The sequence below is a fragment of the Kogia breviceps genome, chromosome 6 (assembly GCF_026419965.1).
Source record: "Kogia breviceps isolate mKogBre1 chromosome 6, mKogBre1 haplotype 1, whole genome shotgun sequence".
NCBI classification, from domain to species: domain Eukaryota; kingdom Metazoa; phylum Chordata; class Mammalia; order Artiodactyla; family Physeteridae; genus Kogia; species Kogia breviceps.
In genome coordinates this window covers 126,358,385-126,385,923 of record NC_081315.1, presented here as the reverse complement: position 1 = coordinate 126,385,923, position 27,539 = coordinate 126,358,385, and the positions used below count along the sequence as shown (strand labels likewise).

The 27,539-nt window shown below is 36.8% G+C and overlaps 1 pseudogene; it reads left to right on the top strand.

The window, feature by feature from the left end:
- Window positions 1–4,513: 4,513 nt before the first annotated feature.
- Window positions 4,514–15,469, top strand: LOC131758215 (protein LTV1 homolog; annotated as a pseudogene).
- The last annotated feature ends 12,070 nt before the right edge of the window (window positions 15,470–27,539 follow it).

The window sequence follows — 27,539 nt, the reverse complement described above, 5'->3', positions numbered from 1 at the left end:
TGCATGCCAGCTGCTGAGACCCTCCCTCCTCTTCTTAAGGCATTAGAGCATCTTGTTGGCTCCATTCAGTGGCTATTTTCACAACTGAATAAAAGTTATCAGCATAATTTTCCATTTCCCATTTTAGAAACAAAATAGCAAGTCGTGGGAGAGTAAGTGGGGAACCAGGGGACAGTAATCATGTATATTAAAACAACTTCCCCTCAACTATAATAATTCTCATTTGGAATTAAGCCTGAAGACCGATAGTTACCTAGCAGCATATTTTTTCCAAGCTGGTAGAGAAGCTCTTGACTGAATACTACTCAGTAATCAGCCTTCATCTAGGATGGAATGATGAAAGATTAAGAAGAATGTGCATTAAGTTCACATTAAAACTCTCTATGCATACCACTCTGCAATCTAAAATCAGTTTGTGTACCTTTTATCTTATTTGATTACACACTACTCATATGAATTAAACGTTGGGCAACCAGAATTCTCTACTGGGTTCCTCTCATCACCATATATTCTCTTATTCCTTTTTATATTAAAAAAACCCACAAAACTTCTCTTGAACCTACTTCTCTTCAGAAGCGACCACATTATGTGGTTCTCTTTGCACCCAAACTCCTCTAAAGACCTCTTAAGTCTGTCCACTCCAGTCTGGCTTTTGCCTGCACCATTCCACAGAAACCGCTCTTGGCAACTTTGATGAAATTGATGAATTCTTTACAACACCCAAAGTATCACATCTCACACAAGAGGAAAAAGGTAATCTGAACAGTCCTATATCTATTAAAGAAATTGAATTTGTCCTTAAAAGCCTTCCAACAAAGAAAACTCCAGGTCCAAATATTTTCACTGGTAAATCTACCCAACCTTGAATAAAGAAATAATATAGGGACTTCCCCTGGTGGCACAGTTGCTAAGAATCTGCCTGCCAGTGCAGGGGACGTGGGTTCGAGCCCTGCTCTGGGAAGATCCCACACACCACAGAGCAACTAAGCCCATGTGCCACAACAACTAAGCCTGCGCTCTAGAGCCTGCGAACCACAACTGCTGAGCCCACGTGCTGCAACTACTGAAGCCCATGCACCCAGAGCCTGTGCTCCTCAACAAGAGAAGCCACCACAAGGAGAAGCCTGCACACCACAACAAAGGGTAGCTCCCGCTCGCCGCAACTAGAGAAAGACCGCGCACAGCAACGAAGACCCAGTGCAGCCAAAAATAAAATAAATAAATATTTTTTAAAAAGAAAGAAGAAATATAAATTATATACAACTTGTTGCAGACAGTAGAAGAGGAGAAAACATTTCCCAATTCATTTTATGAAGGTGGCATTACCCTGAGACCAAAACCAGGTGAAGGCATTATGAGGAAAGAAAAGTACAGACCAATATCCATTAGGAACACAGATGTAAAATTCTTCAACAAACTATAAGCAAACCCAATCCAGCAATAAATAAAAAGAATGGTGGATCATGACCAAGTAGGGTTTACACCAGTATGTAAGGCTGGTGCAAGATTAAAAAAAAAAAAAAATCATCCAATGGACTTCCACTTCCATTCAAGACTGAATAAGAGGCGTTAGATTTACATTCTCTCTTCAAACAACTGAAAAAAACAGACAAAATATATGAAGCAACAGCACTCAAAACTTTGGATATCAGGCAATGAAGGACAGTGATCCTTCAGAGACAGGGAAAAGTTGAGGTGAGCCCTTTGATTACCTAGCTTACTGCCTGAAAAAAGTTTCCAGGATATCGCACAGGGAGGAGAATGTCAGACAGAGCCCAGGTATCTCCCTGAGTTAGGAGGCAGAGCTGGGTGTCCAGGAAAATGAAGATGGCTAAAATTGTCATCACAGAGTACTGGAAGGGACAATGTTTTACAAAGAGAGAACTCTTGAGATCTGCAGAAGTTTTTGCTGAGTATTCAGTGGAGTCCCGATCAGTACATACATAGTGAGGAAACTACCTGAGGCCAGATAAAGAAAAGATTAGAGCGAGCAGTGTTAGGAGGCCAAACAGGGTCAGGAATAATGTCTGTCCCAACTGTCAGAATGTAAAATCTCATTATTAAGGGTCATTGTTCAGAGTACTAAGAAGGGTCCTGCCTCACTAGTTGGGGTGAATTAACTCTAGGCTAAATACAACTCTAGTTTCACCTAACAAAGCTTAAAAGCAAGATCCACATAGGATCAAATGGTTTCCAACTAACTGTATCCTAAAACAAGCTCAAGAATACCTTAAAGAAATACGAAAATAGAAACACCCAAGGTAAAATTCACAATTCTTATATCAAATTTTAAAATTACCAGGCATACAAAGAAGCAGGAAAATATAATCTATAATGAGAAAAAAATCAATCATAACTGATACAGAAATGACACAGATGATAAAATTAGTACACAAGGCCATTAAACCAGTTACAACTGTATTCCATATGTTCAAACAGTTAGAGAAGAGTTTGAAAGTAAGTAAAACATAGAAGATATAAAAGTAGCCCAAATGGAACATCTAGAGGTTAAAATTACAGCATCTAAGAGGGAAAATACATGAGATGGAATTAATAAATTATACACTAAAAAGAAAAAAAAATTAACAAACTTGAGGGCACAGCAACAGAAACTATCCAAAATGAAATATATAGAGAAAAAAGATTGAAAACATTAACAGAGTCTCCAAAAGGCTGGGAGGAGGAAATATTTAGAGCAATAGTGGCTGAAAATGTACCGAACTGGATTAAAATCATAAACACGTAGGGGTCCAAGAAACTTAACAAACCCCAAGAATAAGAAACATGGAAGAAAAAAGGAAAAAACTACACCAAGGCACATTATAATGAAATTACTTAAAACCAGTGCTAAAGGGAAAATCCTAAAAGCAACCTGAGGACAGAGACAATACACAGAGACACAAAGATAGTGATGACAGATTTCTTGAAGAAAACAATGCAGCTAGAAGACAAGCGCAGCAACATCTTTAAAGTACTAAAAGAAAAGTATGATAAACTCGAGGTTCTTTACCCAGGAAAAATATCATTCAAAGCAACAAAATAAAATAAAAACTTTTTCAGGCACACAAAAGCTGAAAGTTTTCATCACTAGAAGACTCACACTACAAAAAAATGTTAAAATCCTCCAAGCAGAAGTAAAATGTTACCAGATGGAAACCTGTATCTACACAATGGACTGAAGATCATTGGATCTGGTAATCACCAGGGTAAATATAAAGAAAGTTTCTAACATACAAACAGCACATACAACTCAACAACAAAAAAACAAACAACCCAATTGAAAAATGGGCAGAAGACCTTAATAGACATTTCTCCAAAGAAGACATACAAATGGCCAGTAGTCACATGAAAAGATGCTCACTGTCACTAATTATTAGAGAAATGCAAACAAAACAACAATGAGGTACCATCTCACATTGGTCAGAATGGCCATCATCAAAAAGTCTACAAATAACAAATGCTGGAGAGGGTGTGGAGAAAAGGGAACCCTCCTACATTGTTGGTGGGAATGTAAGTTGGTGCAGCCACTATGGAAAACAGCATGGAGGTTCCTCAGAAAACTAAAATTAGAGTTACCATATGATCCAGCAATCCCACTTGTGGGCATAAACCCAAACAAAACTATAATTCAAAAAGATACAAGCACCCCTATGTTCATTGTAGCACTGTTTACAATAGCCAAAACATGGAAACAACCTAAATGTCCATCAACAAATGAGTGGATAAAGAAGATGTGGTACATATATACAATGGAATATTACTCAGCCACATAAAGGAACGAAATAATGCCATTTGCAGCAACATGGATGAAGCTAGAGGTTATCATACTAAGTGAAGTAAGCCAGAAAGAGAAAGACAAATAACCATATGATATCTCTTATATGTAGAATCTAACATATGACACAAATGAACCTATCTGCAAAACAGAAACAGACTCACAGACATAGAGATCAGACTGGTGGTTGCCAAGGGGGAGGGGGAGAGGGAGAGGGAAGGACTGGGAGTTTGGGGTTGGCAGATGCAAACAATTACATTTAGAATGGATAAACAACAAGGTCCTACTGTATAGCACAGGGAACTATATCCAGTCTCCTGGGATAAACCATAATGGAAAAGAATATTAAAAAAGAACGTATACGTGTGTATAACTCAGTCACTGTGCTGCACAGCAGAGATGGGCACAACAAGGTAAATCAACTACACTTCAATAAAAAAAGAAAATTTCTAAATTATTATTTTATTATTATTAATCTTTCAAATATAATCAACCATTCAAAGTAAAAATGGGGACAATGTATTAGGTGCTTAAGATATCTAGAAGTAAACTGCATGATGACAGTAGCAAAAAGGCAGAGAGTAAAGTAATGGAAGTATACTATATTTATATTCTCATTCTATATGTAAAATAGATGATCACTTGGAGGTAGACTGTGATAAGTTAAAGATGTATAACACACACTCTAAAACAACCCAGCAAGTAAGATGGCCAAGAGTTACAGTTAATAAGCTAACTATGGAGGTAAAATGGACTCCAAAAAAAGTATACAATTAATCCATTAGATGACAAAAATAAAAAAGAGGAAAGAGGAATATTGGGTATATTTGATACAACAAATTAATTTTGGAATTTCACAATACTAATTTCTTGCTCTTAATGCACTGACTTATATTTACAAAGATATAATTTTCTCTCTACCTGCTATATTATAATCACTTCAAATGTCACAATCAGTTATTTAAAACATGTAAATCAATGCATTTTCTTATGGACTACATTATATTTTAAATTATAATATTTGCTTCCAAACCTAACCCAAGATTCTTTTTTTGCATCATTCTCAAACATTCTCAAGCAATTCTCAGATTGTTATCTCTATAGAAAATAAAAAATATAAGACAGACATGTCAATGCCTCATAAAACAAAGTGGGAGCATATCCTCTAATTTACACCTAGCCTCCACATAATATGGTAGGACCATTCTTCAGTGGCATGAAGAATGCTAGCAAATGGTCATTTCCATTTTCTGTTCTATAATTCAGACTGGAGGGGAAAAATCATGAAAGTTAAATGGAGGAAATTTGATTTGACCTTTCTAACTAAACTTTCTGTTATCCAAATCTGAACATTTTCACTGACTAGTAGGTTACCTATATAGCAGAAACAGTTATCATCAGGGATGAGACTAGATGTGCTACTGGTACTTTCCTCTGATGACTGCTCCATCTTCTGAATCAGTTGCCTCTGAGCTAACTAACTACCTCAGCCTTAAAACTGGGGGTGGACTGGGGGGCACTGAAATTACCTCTCACATATTGATGGACAGGGGACATATCTACCCGGAGGGAGTTCCATTTACCTGGCTTCAGGTTTTATGGAGAAGTTCATCGACTTAAGTAACTAACCATTCTGCCTTCGGCTCCAATCAGGTGAGGAATGATGTACCCGACTGGAAAGTTTGGGAGAATCAACTGGGCCATTCAATATAAGCCATTCCTCTTTCAGTGACAACCTGACCTCAGGAGCCATGCACAGCTCTCTGTGATGGAGTAAGGGACCTGCCATAAGAGTGAGGTTTGGGCTTCCCTGGTGGCGCAGTGGTTGAGAGTCCGCCTGCCGATGCGGGGGACATGGGTTCGTGCCCCGGTCCGGGAAGATCCCACGTGCCGCGGAGCGGCTGGGCCCGTGAGCCATGGCCGCTGAGCCTGCGTGTCCGGAGCCTGTGCTCCGCAACAGGAGAGGCCACAACAGTGAGAGGCCCACATACCACACACACACAAAAATAAATAAATAAAAAGAAAAAGGACAATCTCTGGAATTCTCTGATTCTAGAAATCAGCTTTCTTTTTAATAAAAGTGAATATATTAAGTGAGTATTTTCTTCTCTTGGGAGCCTACATCTGTCTCTATATTGGTTCTAGACTCAGGATGGACAGAGGGATCAAATACTTATTGATCCACTCAGACTCCAACATCTTGGTAAACGGGCAGGCAACCTTGAGAAATAAATAAGAAATGGATGAGGGAGGGGACAAAATAGCATGGGAAATCAGTGTTTTGATCAAGGCTGGGGCTTTACTGTGTTAGGCCATGTGGGTTTTCAAGCCTGAGTGGGGCACAGAGTCAGACAGGTAACTTGAGACTCGTTTGACAGCTTTGGCTGACCTTGCAGGTGTAGCTGAGGCAGGGATTAAGTGTTTTTAGGCATTGTTGGATGGAATAATATTTGTAGCTTTTATTGTGTCTCTGAGCCAATTCTTCAGACCTGCACTGTGAAGTCCAAGAGCAGATGTATGGCATGGCCTTAAGACGTGGCTACTAGGTAGGCCTTGTCCACTTCCAAGATGTGTCACCTGCTCTGGGACACTCAGGTCACTGTTCTTGGTGTGAGTCCCACACAGCAATAGAATGAGGGGGAAAGCTCTTTAGAGAGAGGAAAACTGTGTCTTTTCCACATGGTCCATTCGAGCCAAAGAGTCTTTAGTAGCAGATGAAAATGCACCCTAGAGTGTTCTGTTGCCTACACAAAATAAATGATGAAGAATGTGAGCAAAACAGAGGAAGTTATGAAGAGTTCTTTGACAATGATTATAACTACCTACAGCACTTGAAAGAATCACCTGGGCCCTATGTGCTTAAATTCAAAATACCTGCAGCATAACAGGAGAGATGAGAAAGAGGAAACTTTAATAATTCTAGGCCATGGAATTACTTTGCCTTAATCAGAGTTTGCATCAGAATTTAAGGAAGATATTGAATTGGTAAATAAAACAGCTGCTGTTTTGGGTCCTCAACTGGATTTGGATCCTGACGTTGTTGCAGCTCTTGGTGATGATTTCGACTTTGTTATCCAGCATCTTTGTGAAAATGATTTTATCCTTCAGGCTGATGAGGAACAAGAGACAAAGAGGGAATAGATGGAAAGAAATCTAAAGCTGAAAATGGCAGTGAGTGGAAAGATATGGATGGGAAGGAAAGTGATAGGGAGAAATGGTGACTATGATTTTTAAAGCCCATTCTCAAATGCAGATGATTCGTCTGCCTGTGCAAACCTCATGAAGTCACAGGGAGCCCTTTTTTTTAGGAAGAAGAAATAAAAAGTCACTTCATAGAGAATTCTATTACTTCCTCAGCTGCGAGAAGAAATGAGCAGCTGACCCTACACGAGCAGTTAGTGAAGTTTTATGAGCAATTAAGATGATAAGATTGGAGCGCCAGATAATAGCAAACTGGAGGGTTGCATTCATGTACCAATAGATAGCAATCGCTTACATGAAGTTTTTAATGGCGAATGCAAAGAGAAGGCAGAGAATTGTATGAAGCTGAATACACTTTAAGACTCCGAGGATGAAGGTTTGCCAGTTAATGAGATTGATGAGTCTGAGGAAGAAGAGATGGTTTCTCTAGTTCTAGAAGAAGCAAAAGAGACGTGGGATTGTGAATTCATTTGCAGCACATGCTCACATTTATTCAACCATCCTTAGCTTGTCAAATATTAACCAAAGCCCAAACAAATCCAAGTATTTAATATAACAGGAATACCTCTCAATGGCTTACCAAAGAAAGGACTCACAGCAAAACAAGTTAATATGTGCAGATGATTAATGGCAGTGATCTACTTAAGGTATCAACTCAAGCATGTTCTAAAAATGAAAGCAAAGAAAATAAAAGAGCAAGAAAGCAAGTTATAAAAGAAGAGCACAGGGAACAGAGAGCAGAGAAGAAAGCTAACAAATTAGCCTTCAAACTGAAGAAGCGAGAGCAGGAAAATGAGTGCTGCATTTGAAGAATGTTGAGGGTCCAAAGTTATAAAAATGGGACATTTAAGAAAAGGCACATCCCCCATTAAGGACTCCTCATTATGTTCAATCATGAATTACAATCTTCAAATGACAAAACTCTGCAATTTTTATTGATAGGTACTGAAAAAACAAGTGTAGTTTTTGAACTAATTTTATAGTTGAATTACAAAATAATTGTAGAACAAGTTTTCCCTGCTGACCACATGTACATCCTGTCATAGTTTTATTTTAATTGTAATGTCTATTTACGTTGTTTTGAAGGTTTAATTAAATTTAATGTTATGCTATAAACTTTACATTATCGCTAAAATAAATAATTTCATGAATGTGAAATGTTTGGATAAATTATTAGAAAATATCTTCATGACTTAAATCCAAAGGCAACAAAGTTCCATAAGGGCCATAATGCTAATGGGTGGAGTCTTAGTTTTAAATTCCCAGTGCTGGCCCTTGATGGGCAGGTGAAATTCAGCTGCCTTGATAATCTTCCTTCTTATTCTGCTTTAAACTATACTCAGGGCCAAGGAGAAATCTGTGAAAGGGTTCACTTCAGGAGTCATGCAGCTTTGCGTATGGCCTCAAAACTTACCCTCTCACCACTATAACACAGACCGTCTTTAATGCACAGATTCTGATGGTATTTTAGATATGAGACCCAAACTCTTATTTCACCAAGGGAAGCGTAATAGATTTTATCAACGAACAACTAAAAATGGAGGAAGCTGTTATAATAAAAAGACTATTTCACCTTCTTTTCTTAAGGTAAAGAAACAATCCTGAAAATAAGGCAACAAAGCCTAAGAAAGTGATTTAACAGGGATGTTTCTGGAACATTCTAAATCTAGAAATCAGATATGCTTTAGAAATTAGGAAGAAAGGGGGGACTTCCCTGTCCAGTGGTTGGGAATCCACCTTCCAATTCAGGGGACGTGGGTTCGATCCCTGATGGAGAAATGGGATCCCACATGCTGTGGGGCAACTAAGCCCGTGCACCACGGCTACTGAGCATGCAAGCCACAACTAGAGAGCCTGTGCTGCCACTGCAGAGCCCATACACTCTAGAGCCTGCATGCCACAACTAGAGAGAGAAGCCTGTGCACTGCAACGAAGAGCCTGCATGCTGCAAGTGGGACCCAACACAGCCAAAAATTAAATACATATTTTTTAAAAAATAAATTAGGAAGAAATGGGAGTGGTTTGAAAAAGATGCCTGAGTCTTATTCGTAGAATTGGAAAATTTTCAGAATAGTAACAAACAAAGAAAAACAGTATCATTAATATAGAACTAGAAGAAAGTCTGAGATCTTAAAGAGGCAGATGAGACACAGTGAAAAGGGACATGAAATGATTTCTCTTCAGAGGCCAGGCTAGAAAGACATAAAAAAGAGATACCCTAAAGGCAGTTTTTGAAAACCCCCAAAGCAGCACCAGATTACAAACTAGCTCTGCTAGCCAGCTTCAAAGATGCCCTCAATGTTCCCAACCTCATAATATTCACGCCCCTGTATAGTTTCCTCCTACCTTGTATCTGGGTTCATTGGTGTGACCAGTGGAATAAGGCAGAAGTGGTACGTTACCTTCAAGGGTAAGTCATAATAAGACATTGTAACTTTCTTCTTGCTCTCTCTCTTAAATCACGTTCCCTGCTGAAACCAGCTGCCCTGTCGTGTGAGCACTCAGGATGCCCTGTTAGGCCAACATGCAAGGAACCGAAACCTTCTGCCAAAGCCAGTGAGGAACCAAGGGGTCCTGCCAAGAACCATGTGAGTGAACCATCTTGGAAGTGGATCTTCAAGCCCCAGGAAAATGGTCAGATGATGGCAGACACACACACACAGAGAAAGACTAAAGAAAATGTTCGTCTGTGGGGTGTTGTAACCATGAATGGTTTTTGTTTTCTCTGTAATGTTGACATATTCAGAGTTTTCTAAAACTAGCATTGTTTTAAAATTTAAGATTAGAAAAGGCAATGATATAAATAATAGGTATGGAGGGGCATGCATGGCCAAGAGCATGGCTTGAACAAAGGCACAGAACCAGAAAAGGATGAGTTTACAGCTGAGTGAGATTGGGGACCCCCTAGAAGAGCCTGAAACTAGGACTCGATGCAACTGATCCAGTACAGAAGTGGAGAGGTGAGACCAAGAAGGGAAGGAAAGCAATACTAATGTGTTCAATAGTAAGATACCAGTGTGGGCAACTGGAACTCAAGTCCATTGGAGACTTCTGGGGGATCCACCCAAAAGAGAAAACAGCTGGGGAATTTAATCGCCAACCCTCTTTGTCATTGGTTGATGGCTTTATGGCGATGTACAGCTCTTGCAAACTACCTTATACCTAGACTAAAGGCAATCCTGCAGCCAAGGTGCTCACAGTAAGAAGTATACAGGAATGCAGAGGATTGGGGAAAGACGTTCACACACACAATGAAGAGTCTGCTAATCTGCCACATGAGCAAAGGATATACGTGGGAGACACTGGCCAATGACACTGGGAGGATAGACTGGGATTGGCTTGCGGCTTTCTATTCCTAAATAAAGAGTTTGGACTTTATTTTACGAGCACTTAAAGAACTAAAGAGTTGACTTAAAATAATTTTTATTATGCAAAATTTCAACCATACGTAAGATTATAAGGAACAGTATAGTGAACCTCCGTGTGCCCATCAACTAGTCTGAGTGAGCATCAACTCTGGCCTATCTATCTACACTCCCATCCATGTTTTCTCACTCCATATGATTTGAATCAAATCCAGGGAGCATATCAATTATTCATAAATATTTCAGTATGTATGCATAAAAGATAAGGGTCTCGTTTCCTTTCTAATACAACCTCAAAACCACTATCAGATCTAAAAATCATAATTCCTTGGGGACTTCCCTGGTGGCGCAGTGGTTAAGAATCCGCCTGCCACTGCAGGGCACATGGGTTTGAGCCCTGGTCTGGGAAGATCCCACATGCTGCGGAGCAGCTAAGCCCGTGCACCACAACTACTGAGCCTGTGCTCCAGAGCCCACAAGCCACAATTACTGAGCCCACATGCCACAACTACTGAAGCCCACGCACCTAGAGTCCATGCTCCACAAGAGAAGCCACTGCGATGAGAAGCCTGTGCACCGCAACGAAGAGTAGCCCCCGCTTGCCGCAACTGGAGGAAGCCCGCGTGCAGCAATGAACACCCAACACAGCCAAAAATAAATAAGTAAATAAATAAGTTTATTTATTTATTTTAAAATTCCTTAATACCATCAAATGCCCAGGCAATGTTCAAATTATTAATTGAATGAGAGTTTTTAAGAGAAAAATTCTGTGGGAAAAGTTACTCTCATACCAGTATACAAGATGTACTAAAACCACAAGAACCAGCACAGAGAAGGGGGAGCATAAATGCTATCACCACAGGACAGACAGCAGAAAGCCAAGGTGTGAGCTGACGTCATGGTAACTGGGATGGAAACATGGCCCCTGAGAGAGACAGAGACCTGGCAGGACTCAGTGAAAGCAAAGGTAAAGGCGGCACAAACGCAACTGCCAGGACGTGGAGAAGCACAGGGGACAACTGACGTAGGATGAAAGATGATGAATTGAGTCCGAGGTCTATTGGCTTTAAAGATGAATATCTGGTTGGAAATGTAGAGAGACTACCTGGCAGATGCAGAACCATGGTTTGAGGGAGAGATTGGGATTAGGGATTTAGATTTGAGAACCTCAGAGGTTATGGCTAACTGAGAGAAAGTGTATAAAAGAGAAAAATAGTAAAGGGCAAGACAGAACTTCATGCTTGCCTTAAAGAACTAGAAATTAAAACAGAAGCCATGGAGGAAGACAAAAATGGAACAATCAAGGAGGTGAGAAAGAAACAAGGACTCAGATTTATCACAAAAGCCAATTTCAAGGAGGACGAAGAATCCCGAAATATAAAAGGTATAGGAAAATACTCCGGGGACTCCAAAGTGCATTAAATGCTCAGAAGTATTCTATCATATATTCTGCAACTCTTAAGGAGTTCCCATCGCGTGCCAAAGACTGTGCTGGAGGTTCTGCGGATGAGATGGAAAATCTGGCTTAGACCTTTCCTTCTTGGAGCTAACAGTATAGTGAGAGAAGCAGTTAGTAATCAACTGATTGTGCAAAGAAGTAATTAGCAACTGCAATGAGTGCAATATGGGGAAATACAAGATTGTAGGAATGAGAGTGCACATTAGGAGAATCTGATCTATTCTGGGAGAGTAGGGAGGATAAAGGATGGTTTCCTTGGAATCTTGAATATATTTGATAACCACATCCGCAGGAATTCTCGAACATTGCTATTGGACTTGTTAGTAAAGAGTGACATCATTGTTTTTGCCATTAAAAAAAGGACATGAAAACATGTCCTCCACATGACCTCATTTTGAAGGAAGGAGGACTTTAAGAAGTTTTTTGTTTGTTTCTTTTGGTTTTTTTTCTGCGGTACGCGGGCCTCTCACTGTTGTGGCCTCTCCCGTTGCGGAGCACAGGCTCCGGACGCGCAGGCTCAGCGGCCATGGCTCACGGGCCCAGCCGCTCCGCGGCACGTGGGATCTTCCTGGACCAGGGCACGAACCCGTGTCCCCTGCGTCGGCAGGCGGACTCTCAACCACTGAGCCACCAGGAAAAACCAAGAAGTTTTTATAATAGGTTCCTTGTTGAGGCATTTTGTACAAATGTTTACAAAGAAAAGAGACATCATCAAAAGCAATGTGTAGGAACATTCTAAATTACTTTTAATAAGATCTGACATATGAGTGTCATAATGCAAAATGTGTATTTTGCCTTCAATTTCTGCCATAAAAATATTTGTCACAATTGAAACAAATATTTTCTTTTGGAAATCAATATTTTGGTTCTCAGGGCTCAAACAAAGGTTTTGTTTGGAAACACTTTTGTTCCTACTTACAGTGAGGACAGAGCTCTGCAACAGTAGAATACCATGCCAGCAACCACTGATCAGGCCTTTACTGTATTCCTACACTGCTCATATCTGATGAATTCATATATGTAAAGTTACCTCCAAAGTATTAAAAGTTTATTGATATGGTTTCAGATTTCACATTGCAACTAGTGTCTAACAAACTATTACTTGTTGACATTTGGTGTACTATTAAAGAAGAAATATCCACAATTAGCTGAAAAAGTTATTAAAATTATCCTCTCTTTACAACTACATATTTGCATGAAGCCAAGTTTTCTTCATATACTTCAACCTAAATACCATATTGCAACAAATTGAATGCAGAAGCAGATAAAAGAATCCAGCTGTCTTCTATTAAGGCATATATTAAAGACATTTACAAAAATGTAAAACAGTGCCACTCTTTTCACTACTCCTTGTCGTTATTCTGAAAAATCTACATTATGTATTTTAACACATAATTGGTATTCATTATTATTTTAAGTGAATTAATAAATAAATATTTCAAAGATTTCTCAGATTTAATATCTAATGTGATAAATACTCATAAGCTACATAAACAAAAGGTCTCTGGGGGCCTTCAATAATTTTTCATAGTGTAATAGGGTTGAAAAATCCTGGATAGATACAATTTCTGTTTACCATGTTTACTGTTTGTTATTTTGGGTCATTCCTGGGATGCTTTAATGTATTCCTTATAGTTTACAGTCATTAAAGTATACCTTCCCCTGAGTGGTTTATTTCAACAGTATGGACAAATCAGCAGTGCCAAGGAAAGAACAGGGTATTTGCCCCTACAGGTTTTACATAATTTCAAGAGAAAAAAAAAAGTTATTGTCAAACTATATTATAAAATTATTATCAAGGGGACTTCCCTAGCAGCAGTCCAGTGGTTAGGACTTTGCCTTCCAATGCATGGGGTGAGGGTTTGATCCCTGGCTGGGGAGCAAAGATCTCACATGCCTCACAGCCAAAAAACCAAAACATAAAACAGAAGCAATATTGTAACAAATTCAATAAAGACTATTAAAGTGGTCCACATCAAAAAAAATGTTAAAAAAAAATTATTGTCAAATTACGTATCACCTATCCTGGAATTGTTATGTTTTTTTGAAACTGAAAATATTTATGTTTTTCCTAACTATAAAAGAATCATAAAGCCTATACTATACAGTAAAGAAGATTTAATAAGTCACTCCAAATCTACCCATCACCCAAAGATATACATTTCACTATATTTTCTTTCAGACTTTTTTTTCATACTATAGTGAATGTGTGTGCCTGTCAAGGAAGAAATAATCCATATATAAATTTAGCTACAAGAGTTCCATGAAAATGAAGAATTTCAGCTTGGAAATCTCTGGATTCTGAAGACCATTGGGATCTGAGTAAGAAAGCTATTGTATAAACCTAAGTGTTAATTTCATTAAATTAAATGTATACTGCCTGATATGCTATAATAATTAAATTAAGTTTAATATCTAAAATGTAGCTCAGTAACAGATCTGGACATTAAACTGTCTTCCAGCTAAAAATTTTAATATACAGAAGTTCTTAATATACAGAAGCTATTCTACTAATCATATTGAAATGCTGTTACACATTAGAATAAGCATGAGTGAACATCATAGTTCTATTTTGGTATCTGGTATTATTAAGAGTGCCTGTATTCTGGACTTCCCTGGTGGCACAGTGGTTAAGAATCCACCTGCCAATGCACAGAACACGGGTTCGATCCCTGGTCCGGGAAGGTCCCACATGATGCGGAGCAGCTAAGCCCGTGAACCACAACTCCTGAGCCTGCATGCCACAACTACTGAAGCCTGTGCACCTAGAGCCTGTGCTCCGCAACAAGAGAAAGCCAACCGCAATGAGAAGCCCACACACCACAAGGAAGAGCAACCCTGGCTCACAGCAACTAGAGAAAAGCCTGCGTGCAGCAACGAAGACCCAATGCAGCCAAAAAATTAATTAATTAATTAAAATGTTTTTTTTTTTAAAGAAGGCCTGTATTTAAGAAATCTTTTTCCATTGCATCTCTAGCTTATCTACCAATTTAGCCTTAAAACCTTACTTTAAAAAGTAATATAATCCTATACATTTACCAGCAGTTGTGTGAAAGGTAAGAATTAGCAATAAATGTTTCTTAAAGACCATCTGCTTTCAATTTTTTGTAAGATGTTTTTATCAACCTTCACTATAAAAAATATTTACTTTCCACAAATTAGGCATGTTTGAAACAATTTTTAAGAGAGGAGAAAAACTGGTAGAACTGACAATTATACAATAAAGTTGAATGGTAACAGACAAAATAGGTTGGAGAATGTTTTTTTTCTTAACTACCTTGCAAATGTTTCAATGCCATGCTTTTAATTTTGTAATCTTCTCTCCTAAAAAAGGCAATAGGTAATTTGGGGCATCGTGAGTTATTTTTGTATCACTTTCAGGCATCACTGATAAGTTCCAGCAATCACATTTTGAACAATGATTATCTAAAATAATTTATTGAAGGCTTAGAATTTTTTTTGTTTTACCATATTGAAAAGTATCTCACTACATTTCACTATCTTAGATTAAATGGAGTTGTGAGCAAAATTCAGTCAATTTATAGTTTTAACTTAATACACATTGCTTATAAACTTTAATTTTTAATTATCTCTTCTTGATTTCACAGTTGCCTCACACTGTCCATTTGCATAGAGCATGGATATGAACTGAAAAGGCACCAGACATGAAAAAAGGCATTCACAAACTAATATAAATGCAGTCCAAATAACAAATATGAGAATCATGTTAACTTATTGTATTTTCAGTCTAAAAAAATGTTAATCTAATAATTAAGTTATTGTCATTGATGATGAGCATACTTAATAAACATGAGGAGCACCTACTAAAAACATATCCACTGGTTTTAGATGTTATCAAAATCACAGCGTAATTCAAATGGGTATTAACATTTTGGACTTAAAATAGCTCCATTTATATGCATGTAGATGTTCTCACAGGCTGTAGAAAGTCCTCACCATGTTCATTTTAAGATGGATATATACAGCAGTTACTTCAGTTCACAAAGTGTGGGCATAAAACAATCTACAGAAGCTTTTTAAAGGGTTTAAAAGGGTTCTAATCACCCATGCCAACTGCACTCCTCTCTCAACACAAAACTGCTTTTGAAACCAAGCATTCATTTGCTAAAACAAGGCATCTGCTGTTAAAGAGATTGATTATCCTGGGGCCTGACCTAATTGGGAGATTAGATATGGTTCCCTACTCTGGATGGCATGGTTTATAGAGAGAGAGAAAAAAAAAAAAGAACAAACTTCTTTTGAACTCCAGTGCACTTTTACTTAATTCTAATTTTCTTTAAATAGAAAACAAACAGTATTGCAAAGCAGTATTCACCAGTATTGTCAGGTCGGTGAAATTGGTGTATTATGAATTATGAATTCACTGAGTTTATCAGGTCATTTCGTTAGTAACAGGTACATATCCATTTTCATCACATAATCCAAACACTATCAAAAAAATGAATTTTTTGTCATATCCCACTGAGTTAAGATCACTATATAGTGGATACACACACACACACACACACACACACACACACACACACACACACACACATCTCGCCTTTTACTGATGGTATCATTTCAGTTTTTTCTATAGCCAGTTAGGTATCAGTTTTTCCCCCAAACACAGACATCACCTCATTGCTGTGGCTAATTGCATTTTTCTTCCTAGCCTTTGACAATGAGACCTTTGTTAATGCTATTCACCGATATATCAGACTCGGGTCATCCATCCAAAACATGACAAAAGACCCAGATGCTCATGTAAATTGCACTCCCCCAAAGTACTGCCCTCTTCCTCCATGCAGATGCAGATCCATGACCCCCTTCCATTTTTGTTCACTCTCTTTGTTTTCACTTCATCTGTCATGGTTGGAAAAAGTATTTATTCATAGACTTTACAAAACAGTATGCTTCGTTTACTCAATAAATAAAATAATCAGATAATTATGAAATTAGATACAATTTTCTACACAAAATTTAACAATTGCTTATTCCAGTTGAACTTCGAAATCAGATCCATTTTCCAGAATAAAGACTTCTTTCTACTCATTTTTTACTCCTTCTTGAACTCTCAAGATAAAACCAAGTTTGTCCTCTTTTACTAAAGGAAAAAGGTTTCAAGCAGAAGAGCAGGACTGAATCATTCATAAATTACCTCAGAATTAAAAAGTTAATTTAACTACTTGATGCTTTCTTATTGCTTTCAGTAAAATTGCATTAAGTATTAATTACTCAGAATTTCTACCTTCTAAAGTCTCAAGTAACTTAAAAATAATTTCAGGAGACTACGAAGCTATCAATACTATAATGATGCTTTTAAAGGGAGATTATTAGGGATCCAAGTGCCATCAGGATCACACTGTGTGTTTAGATATATCTATATTACAGGATCAAGACTTCTATTCACTTTCACCCTTGATATATTTTCATCTCATATATTTTAATATCCACTATGTTTTAGATACTAAGTCACAGTAAGAGAAGGCAGAAATAGATAATTTTTAAAAGAAAAAACAATTTATCCAACAGCAATCAATGCAATATTTTGGTATTTTAAAGAGAGTAAAAAAATCAAATTAAGGTATATGAATTTCTGATCTCAATTTTAAAGGTTTTCAAATTTAATTAAAATTGAGTGAAAACTTAGTAAAATGGTAAGAAACTTCTAGGGTTCCTGGAGCTACTATGCAGTCACAAATGCAACCACACCAAATTTACTATGCTCCTCTGTTGGTCATGATACCAAAAGAAAGGCAGAAATACTTTATTGAACTCATTTAATAAAATGATATCAAACACTAGTAGCCATAGAAAGCTTAGCAAATATTATGGAATATGTACGTAACGTTAGGAATTGAGTGACGCAGGCCATCAGTTTATTGGCATTCTCTATGGTGAGGCTGAAATGTGCAGGCCTCTCTCTCTGAATCAAGTCAAGACAGAGAGCAGGACAGCTTATACAAAAAGAGCAGTGGAAGACAGGGCACACGAAGCCAAGAGGAAGGATAGGAGATTTTTTTAAATGACTGAAAATTTGAAGGAGTTAAAGAACCAGAAATCAAAGACACCACAGATGTCTTTGGAAAGGAAGAAAAGGAGGGAAATTGATGAATCTATGGGATTCTCCTGGTAATTATAGCATTCACCAGGCTTTAAAACAGTGAAGAAATACTCGAGTGCTTCTTGCCTTGACTGTTACTATAACTCTGCAATCTGTACTTTACATCAGCTACACTAATGTTACTAAAACATCACTCTATGTTGTTCCCAAGTCCAAAAACCTTCAATGGCTCTCTAATGTCCTGGAACAGTACACATTTTCCAGCCTGCCACGCAAGACTCTAGAGCCCCAGATGTGATCGAATTACATGAGGACTGTGTCCCAGGTAAAGTGAGCTAGTTTGGTGCTTAAACGTTGTGTCTATCGATTTTAAGTTCTGTGCCTGTAATGTCCTACTTATATGTCTACATCTACTTTTTCTTTAGGACTCCAATTGGGGTTAATATTCTTCATTAAACCTTGCCTAACCACCACCCACATCTGCCAGCCAGTTCTAGGCACTCTTTAAGTTCTTTATCCTCCAAGAAACATTCCATAGTTATCTTTGAATTCATTGTGCATTTGCTGCATACATTCACTTGATTCTCATCTGATACCTCCTATCTGCAGCTATTTTTGTGTATCGGCTCCCCAATTAGATTTGCCTGGCAAAGAAAGGATGTTTTCTTTTCCCTCTTGCAGGCACACAGTACCATATCATGAGATAAATAATACTCAATAAATATCTGTCGAGAAAAAAATATCTATTGAGAAAAAAATGCTCTCTATTGTTATTTCTCCTTGGTTGACTTTTCTCCCCATTCCCCATAATGGCTGCTCAAAAAAACCTTGTCTATCTCTGCCCTCCCCCACTTCCCTATCTTGCCTCTTCCTCCACTGAGAACTAAGAGTTATTGCAATACTGTGATTTATAGAATATTTATATATTTGGTCATCCAGATGACCAAATATATATGAGAAATATATATATATATACAAGCATACATACACAGTGGCCAAATATATATATATATATGATAAATATTTGGTCTTCATCCACAGTTCCTGGCTCACAGCTCCCAAAGCCCTTGACATTTCCTGATCAATAAGGGCAAAAAAGATAACATTTGGTCTCTTGCCTTCAGTTCCACAAAAAGCTCCAGGGAAGGTGACTTGGGTTCCACCCAAAGGACGGAGGCTGGTCACCAGGAAAACCAACTCTGTGATTAGAGGGTTAGAACTTTCAGTCCCACCCCCTGATTTCCTGGGGAGAGGGGTTGGAGGTTGAATCAATAGCCATTGGCCAATGATTTAGTCAATCATGACTGTGCAATGAAGCCTCCATAAAAACCCAAAAGGACAGCTTTTACCCTTTCTTAGGGAGCTTCCATGTAGGGAAACCAGAACACCTCATGTGCCACACTGCCAGGCTCCACGCTCCAGGATGACAGAAGCTCCTTTGTTCAGGACCTCACCCTATGTATCTCTTCATCTGGCTATTGATTCATATCCTTTAATATTCTTTTATAATAAGTTTGTAATTAGTGAGTAAATAAGCTTTCCTGAGTTCTATGAGCCATTTTAGCAAATTATTCGAAACCGAGGAGGAGAATGCGGGAACCTCTGGTTTGTAGCCAGTAGCTCAGCAACACAGGTAACCAGCCTGGGCTTGAAACTGGTGTCTGAGATGGAGGGTGATCTTGTGGGACTGAGAACTTTACCTGTGGAATTTGATTCTATTTCTGGTTAGAATCAGATCGTGTCAGAATTGAGCTGAATTCTTGGACACTGCTGGCATCAGAGAATCGCTTGCTGCTGTACAGAAGCCTATACACACACACACACACACACACACACACACACACACACACACACACGCTAGAATTGGGTCCATGAACCCTTTGCAATCATCCTCAATTTTTCATTAAAGATAAAAATTTCTATACTCTCACCTCTTCTTTCTTGTATATTTTCATTTCCCAAGAAACCGTCTCTTGTAAGGCTTAGTCTCCACTTAGGTCCTCAATGCCACTGTTTTCTGTGGCCTCTGGCTCTATTAGTTACACCTTTCCAACTTCCAACTTCAGTTTTTATATTTCTTCTGGCTCTCTTTCCTCTATATTCCTAAAAATAAAATTCCCAAGATCCAGCAATTGTTCATGTTATTTCCCCCACTCTCCAAGACTCTAACTCATAAAAGTTTTGCTTCTATCACATTATCCCTCACTTCCAAACTCCTTGAAAACGACTTCCATCCCCTCTCCATGCCCCAAATTGCCCCAAATTGCTTCCTCTTAGTTCACCAAAGATCTCTTGAGTGCAAAATCAAATGATGTTTTTCCAGTCATTCTTATTTGTACTGAATTACGTACCAAACTACTAAAATATTTTCCCACCCAACTCAGATTCACTAAGTAGGTTTTTAGGACATTCATTTCATGATTTGCCTCCTACTTCTCCATTTCTTCTGAGCTTCCTTCATTGTTATCTTCTTCCACCATGTGACATTTTATCAGTTACTACCCCCAGTTCCTTCCGTGAGTCTTTTCCTCACCCAAACTCACTTGAACTCACCCAAACTCATCTCCATGTATACAGTTCCACTATGACCTCTAAGATACCACACTTTATTCTTCAGAGTTCAAACACATGAACACATTTTCAAAATGTCTCTCAGATCTGTCATCCCTTTACATTTTTCGTGTACTGGACATCCTCACTTCCTTCTGTCTGAACTACCCACAGAGTTGGCAAGCTGAGAAGGAGGCTGGATTTCCATCACCAATCTGTCCCTTAGCCAGAGCATTTGTATAGCACACAAAATACGAAACCATTTCTGCTGTTGCGGTCCTACTCAGGGTCCCCTTTTTAGCTGCCCGCTCTTAAGCTGAAGAGACAGTACTTCACCCTGGGCCCAACCTCTTGTCTCTCTTCCTCCACTTCTGGCCTCATTCCCTTGCTCCAACCCCTATCCTAAGCCCAGGGTCTTCTCTCTATGCTGAAACCTATGTTTCCATTAAGGTTTCCAGCCATTCGGCTTCAATGTGTTCCATTGCTGGATGAGTTCCAGGAATTTCACATCAAAAATGGAGGGAAGGACAGGGCATAAGGACCCCTCAAGCTAGATTACTGAAAATCTAGTCAGACCTTCCACACTTTCAGGATTCATATCCTGCTATCATCTAGATGGCCTGACCTTGGAAAAATTAATCCAACCTCCTTTTGTAACTTAGTTTCCTCCACTGTAAAAAATGCAGGTAACAATAGTATGTAATTCATGGGCTTGAAGGGGTTGAATGCATTGATTCACATAAAGCACTTAGAAGAGCGCCTGGCAGAAAATAAGTGCTCAATTAATGGTAGTTAGCATTATTATTACTTCTTCTTTGTCGTAATGTTAAGAGAGTGTCTGTCCCAATCTCTGCCTTAAATTGCTTTACCTAAGGACTCCTTTAGTTATCCTAGACTAAACAAGTACCAGACAAGTACCAGGAGAGTTGCATGGGAAAGTGAAGGAAAAGCTACCTAAATAATAATAATAATAACTAGTAATAACAATAATATAATAACAAGAATCATATATTAATAGTAAATCAAAGCTTCACTTGCATTATCTAATGGAATCCTTACAAAAAATTTATGTGGCAAGTACTATTATTACCTACGTTTTACAGATAAGGGAAAAAATTCTTAGATAATTTTTCTTAAATTGTCCAGATAGTCTGCCTCTAAAAAGTTTCTAGAACATGCTATCTTGGCATCCCTTTCTTGCACATTTGCGTAAAAACTCTGCTTCTGATAGATTGCTTGGAGATTCCTGCTTCTTTAAGCAATGCCATGACACTCCACCTCTACGCTACCAGTAGTAAAGCTCTTTCTCTTGTGATCCAAATGGACTTCTACCACATAAGAATTTGTTTAAACTCTGAAGAGTGTTTTTATTCCATGCCTTCAGCAGACTTAAGTGGAAAATGAATGAATGGGATTCAAAAGTCTGGGGCACTCTTTCCCAATAAAGATAATGTATTTTCCTCATAGGATTGCTCTGGCAGAAGCCAGCAAGGAGAACGAAAACTCAAATTTCTATACAGGCATGCAAGTTGGCCAACCTAGCTACATCCATTCCATGTCTTCCTGGGAGAGGGGACAAGCAAGGACCATGACCATCCCCAACTCCAGGTGATATATCCTTCCGACAACAGGGTTTCTTCATACATTCTCAAAACCAATTATTTCCAAAGCGGGATGTGTGTACAAAACAATTCACTGGAGTACAGGAAGAAATGTAGAATTCCCACTTATATTGACTCTTTAAGAAAATAAACTAAGCTGTACTAAAATGTGACAAATGGATTGACACCCACACCCTCACAGTGTGCACGACAGAAAGTCACAGGTCACGACTAGTATCCTCAAAGAAATGAAAGTCAACCGTTGCAAATTTAACAGCTCTTTCTCTGTGCAGCTAACAGTTGGTACTGTGCTATCTAACAAGAATTTCAGAAAAATTAACATTCATGTTCTTTCAGAGAAAAAGTGACTTTTAAAATGAACAATTTTTTTCAAGACATTCACGCTACTGAGGGAGCATGTCTGTATCAATTATTTTTTTAAAAAAAACTTCATCTGAACATTGAAAAACTTGGAAACAAGTTTTTCTAATCTATTTATAATATTTCTAAATTACAAATTAGTTCCAAGGGCAATTAAAAGATAAAAACAATTAGTTCAATTAGTTCCAAACTAATGGAAAGGTGTTGTGTTTTCATAGTTTTAAGAAATGGACGAAAACTGCTTAAACCTTTGTTTTAGACCCATTTTTTAAAATTATAAAAATACAACACTTTTTAGTTTGTAAGAACATCTAATTGGCACCAGGAAAATGGGGAATTTAGTAATAACTTTTCAAGGCTTTGCATAATTGCTAAATACAGGTAAATAAAAATAAGAAGTCAACAATGAACTCTCATTAGTGTCTTCATATCTTTGTGATATAACTTTTTTAGCTCTGATGGTCAAAAAAACAAAAACTCAAAAAACAAATCAAAAAATCCAAGTATTAAATTAAGCTGAAGTATCTGACTTTTAAATCACTCTTCACAAATAATTAAACCAAGATTTTTAAGAATAAGGAAGCATATTAACCACGTAAGTCTTAATACAGTTAATATATTTAGTGAAAGTAAAATTATTTTCTAGTAATACAAGAATCATTTTTAAAAATAAATATTTCTTTATCTCATCTTTCTTAATTTTCTACATACATATACATACACACACATATACACACACTATACCTAATACTACGGAAAATGTCTATAAGTTAGAGATAAATAAACCTATATTGGTGTGTATTCATTATCTTCTCTGTTACTGATGAGATACACTATTTTAAACAAGATCTTTGAGAAAGAGAAGAGGAAGGTACATTTACACTTCCAGAGTCCTTTGAATAATCTTCCTTCAAGTTCCAGTCTCCCAGAGGCATAGGCAAGTGTACTTGGGGCCTTAAGTTCTTCCCACACTCCTGATCTTTTTCCTAAGGCAGGCAGCCATACTAGGAATAGCAACACATAACTTCTTAATTCCCTAAGATGTTCAACTTCTGTGTTAACAACAGCATTTTTGGCTGCTCTTGAGAAGTAAATATCATAATTTCTTATTATTTTAGAGGAGATTAAAGGTAGCTCAAAATTAATAAGAATCTTAATGTATAATTCCAAAACAAAAAGAAATCTATCTTATTAATAATTTTTTAATTATACAAACTCATAACCACACATTATTTTTAATAACAAAATTCTGTGAATAAATTTTAAAAACATCTAAATTTATGTAAACTAAAATGCTACAGTCCGTTATTTCGCATACCAGAGTCTGCAAGAATATTCTTGGAGATATACTGATTAAATGAAACTTGATTTCAAGTTTTCTTTTGTTTTGATAATGGCATAACACAGGTTTAAAGAGGTATATACTGGATAAGCCAAACAACTGCCTTAAAACAAAACTGCAATCTATTTTGGAGTAAAATGTTACCATCTATATTTACAACCATATTGGGACTAAGCAATCATAAAAAGACACGATTTAATATTTAATCTGCTTAATCTCCAACATTAAACCAAAAACTGTGGAATTCAGTAACCCTTTTTGCTGTTAGTTGATGTTAAACAGGTTAAACACATCATTCAAGAATTAAAAACACTGTCATAGCCAATTTATATGTAGAAAACCTCAGCACAAATAATAGAATTAATGTGCATGACTGATCTGTAACCTGATAAATATGGCTTGACTACTGTATTGTTTGAATGAGCTATAAACACAATGCAAATTATAAGAAAATTGTTTCAGTTGAAAAAGCCAAGTTTATCTAAATAGAAAAATATAAAAGAATTTAAAGTAAAGTGATTTTCATGTTCTCACAAAGCTTTTTTTTCCCATAAATGTTTTATAAAATGGTACTAACAAATATTTGAGAAAGACCCAACTTTATGGCTTATTTATTTTGTTTTGTCTATGGAATGTCCCCAAAAATACTTTTCCACTTACTCAAATAACATCTTAGTTGTATTAGTTGGTAGATTCAGCAGAACTAATTCACCTATATTTATATATTAAGCAATAGTAAAAATTACTCTCACCTACAAAAGACTCAGAAGGAACAAGCTTAAAATGTACTATAGGCATAAAATATTTAACCAAATTTAATATGTAATTATAAAATAATTTAATGCATTAAATCTGTTTTTATTAATTTAATTGCAACCATGGCTTTTAATTCTTCACAGAGGCTTTGTGTTGTTAGTTTTCATATCAGACACTCTTCTGAGCTGTTTTGAATTTCATTTACCTTTTAAAATATACTCTGCTGTCAAAGTCAACTGATTGCAGAACCCATTCTTCATATATATATTACACACACACACACACACACACACATATATATATAAATGTTCCAAACAGTCTCTGAGGATTAAACAGGAATAAGAGTACCTACTTTTCAAATTATGCCTTTTGGTGCCTAATCATGGTTGAGCTATGGAAGACTTCTAAGTGACTACATATTACTTATCATAATAGAATTATGATAAAATAATACAACATGGTAATACTTTCTGATAAGAAAGCCCATGCTTTTCATTACAAGAAATTATGGAATTATTAATAAGTTTTCAATAATTTTTGTACTTAATTTTTACTAAAGATAAAATTTTAATATCCTATGTATGCAACTGGATCATTAAAAATGATGAATTATGCAGGTACAGAGATATATTTGTTAAGTTTATTAAGCCATTGCTTATTAACAAAATTTCATGATTCAAATTTGTTCTATCATTTTGAACATGTGGACCAACAATCAAAGAGTCCTTAGAAGGAAAGCATCTGGGGAAGATGGATCTTTAGGAGATTTACATTACACAATTTAATTCTTAAGCTTATGAAAAAATATAAACATTCATTAGATCTACAAAATAAACCTTAAGTAATCAGAGTAGAAAATTTCTGATTTTAATTCTTGCTCTTCATATCAAATGAGAAATTATCTATATAAGAAATAGAATAACTAAGACTTATGACAGCATCCTTTCTTTTAAAGAGAGCAAATTCCCCATACTGACATAAATATCTATGTGCACACAATTTTTTTTTAACATCTTTATGGGAGTATAATTGCTTTACAATGGTGTGTTAGTTTCTGCTTTACAACAAAGTGAATCAGTTATACATATACATATGTTCCCATATCTCTTCCCTCTTGCATCTCCCTCCCTCCCACCCTCCCTATCCCAACCCTCTAGGTGGTCACAAAGCACCAAGCTGATCTCCCTGTGCTATGCAGCTGCTTCCCACTAGCTATCCACCCTACGTTTGGTACTGTATATATGTCCATTGTGCACAGAATTTTAAATCTAAATTTAGTGGATAAATTTAATTTAATTTTATTAAAATTATCATAAAGATAAGCATTCCTGTTTTACCCATTTTAGAACAAAATACTCTTTCAAGATATTGGACTCAAGAATAACACCTGGAAATGTGATGGAAAACTGTCATAGAAAAATGACTCAACTACCTAAAATGTTTTCTTTTTCCAGGTAAAAACAAATATGCAACTTAAATGTAAATGTAAATAAATGTTTTCAGGCATGTGTGTATGCATACACGCTACATGTTTAAAAGAAGTTTAACAGTTCTGTAATATATTATGATTCAACAGTTCATTCTGATGTGTTCCACACATACGAATACCTTAGAAATCACTAAATTCTTTTTTCCTCATTTCACTTTGAACTAAAGCACATATACATGGACTGTTTTTTAAAGTATTATTTTACATGTAAACAGTGCCATCTTGTGGCCTTTGAAACTATTTGCACACGGGCATAAAATTCATTAAGGACTGTAATTGCCATTTTCTTGACACGTATTCAGGTTATTGAACACCCTTAGTCTAAACTCAGTTAATATTTTAAAAATAAGAGCATTTTACAGCATGTCTTCAGATAGAAATAATTTTAAAAGAAACTAAGTCAAGAATCCTAGTTTTCTATTACTATAAATCTTCTACTAACCAGATATTGAATCTTAGACTATGTAGTCACTCCGGACCTCAGATTCCTCATCTCTAAGACTGTCCAGCTAAGTTATTAGTTAACTGCCTAAAATTCCATTTGATTCTAGCTTTGGAAATTTGTATGAGTATTTCTGATTTTAGCATTCTAATATGGAATACAGGTCTGTTTATGACATACGTTCTCATACTCATCTCTTTTATAATTCTAGGTTATTTGATTATGCACTCTGCTTGAATTTTCTTCAGAAATAAATCTTAACTTATACTTCTCCCTGTCCAAATAACCTTCCCCTAAACAATACACATTAGAAAGATGTCACTGAATTGTGAATAAAAGTAAATTCAAGTAACTGAAAACAAGTTTTTAAAAAACCTTCTGTAAAGATAAGGGTGCATGCTTTAGGTAAGATGGGATCAACGTCAAACCAAGTACCCAAACGCTAATGGGAAAGAAGTTCCACCAAAGCTTCTAGAATCATAAGTGTTACAGTGAAACAGAACAGTCTCAGAGTTGAGCAGCTCTACCTAACATCCCGAGAGCTTTGACCAATTCTACTGTATATGGCAGGCTTGCCACCTTGGATTCTGTACTACCATTTCATTCTTCCTCCATATCAGTCATCAAAACTCAATTCTTTTTTCAAAACGTCTTGCTCTGATGTATACTTTATTACTTAAACTCTGGCATCCATCTAGACCAGGAACTCAACCTCCTAGGTCTGCGGTACTAAAACTGCCATCATAGTTTACTGCTTTTCAAAGAGTGATTTAAGAACTTGCATCAGAATCATTTGGGATTCTAGTTAAATCATGTCATCTCCTAGACTCCAGAAAGTAGACCAGCACCGTCCAACAGAAAGATGACAAAAGTCACCTATGTAACTGTAAATGTTCTGGTAGACAGTTTAAAAAACTAAAAAGTGAAATTATTTTAATAATATATTTTATTTAATCCAATGCATATATAGTATCACTGCAATATGTAATCAATTACAAAAAATCAATATACTTTACATTCTTTTTTTATACGAAGTCTTAGAAATCTGGTACTTTATACTTGTAGCATGTCTCAATTCACACCAGCACACTTCAAGTTCTTAAGTCACATG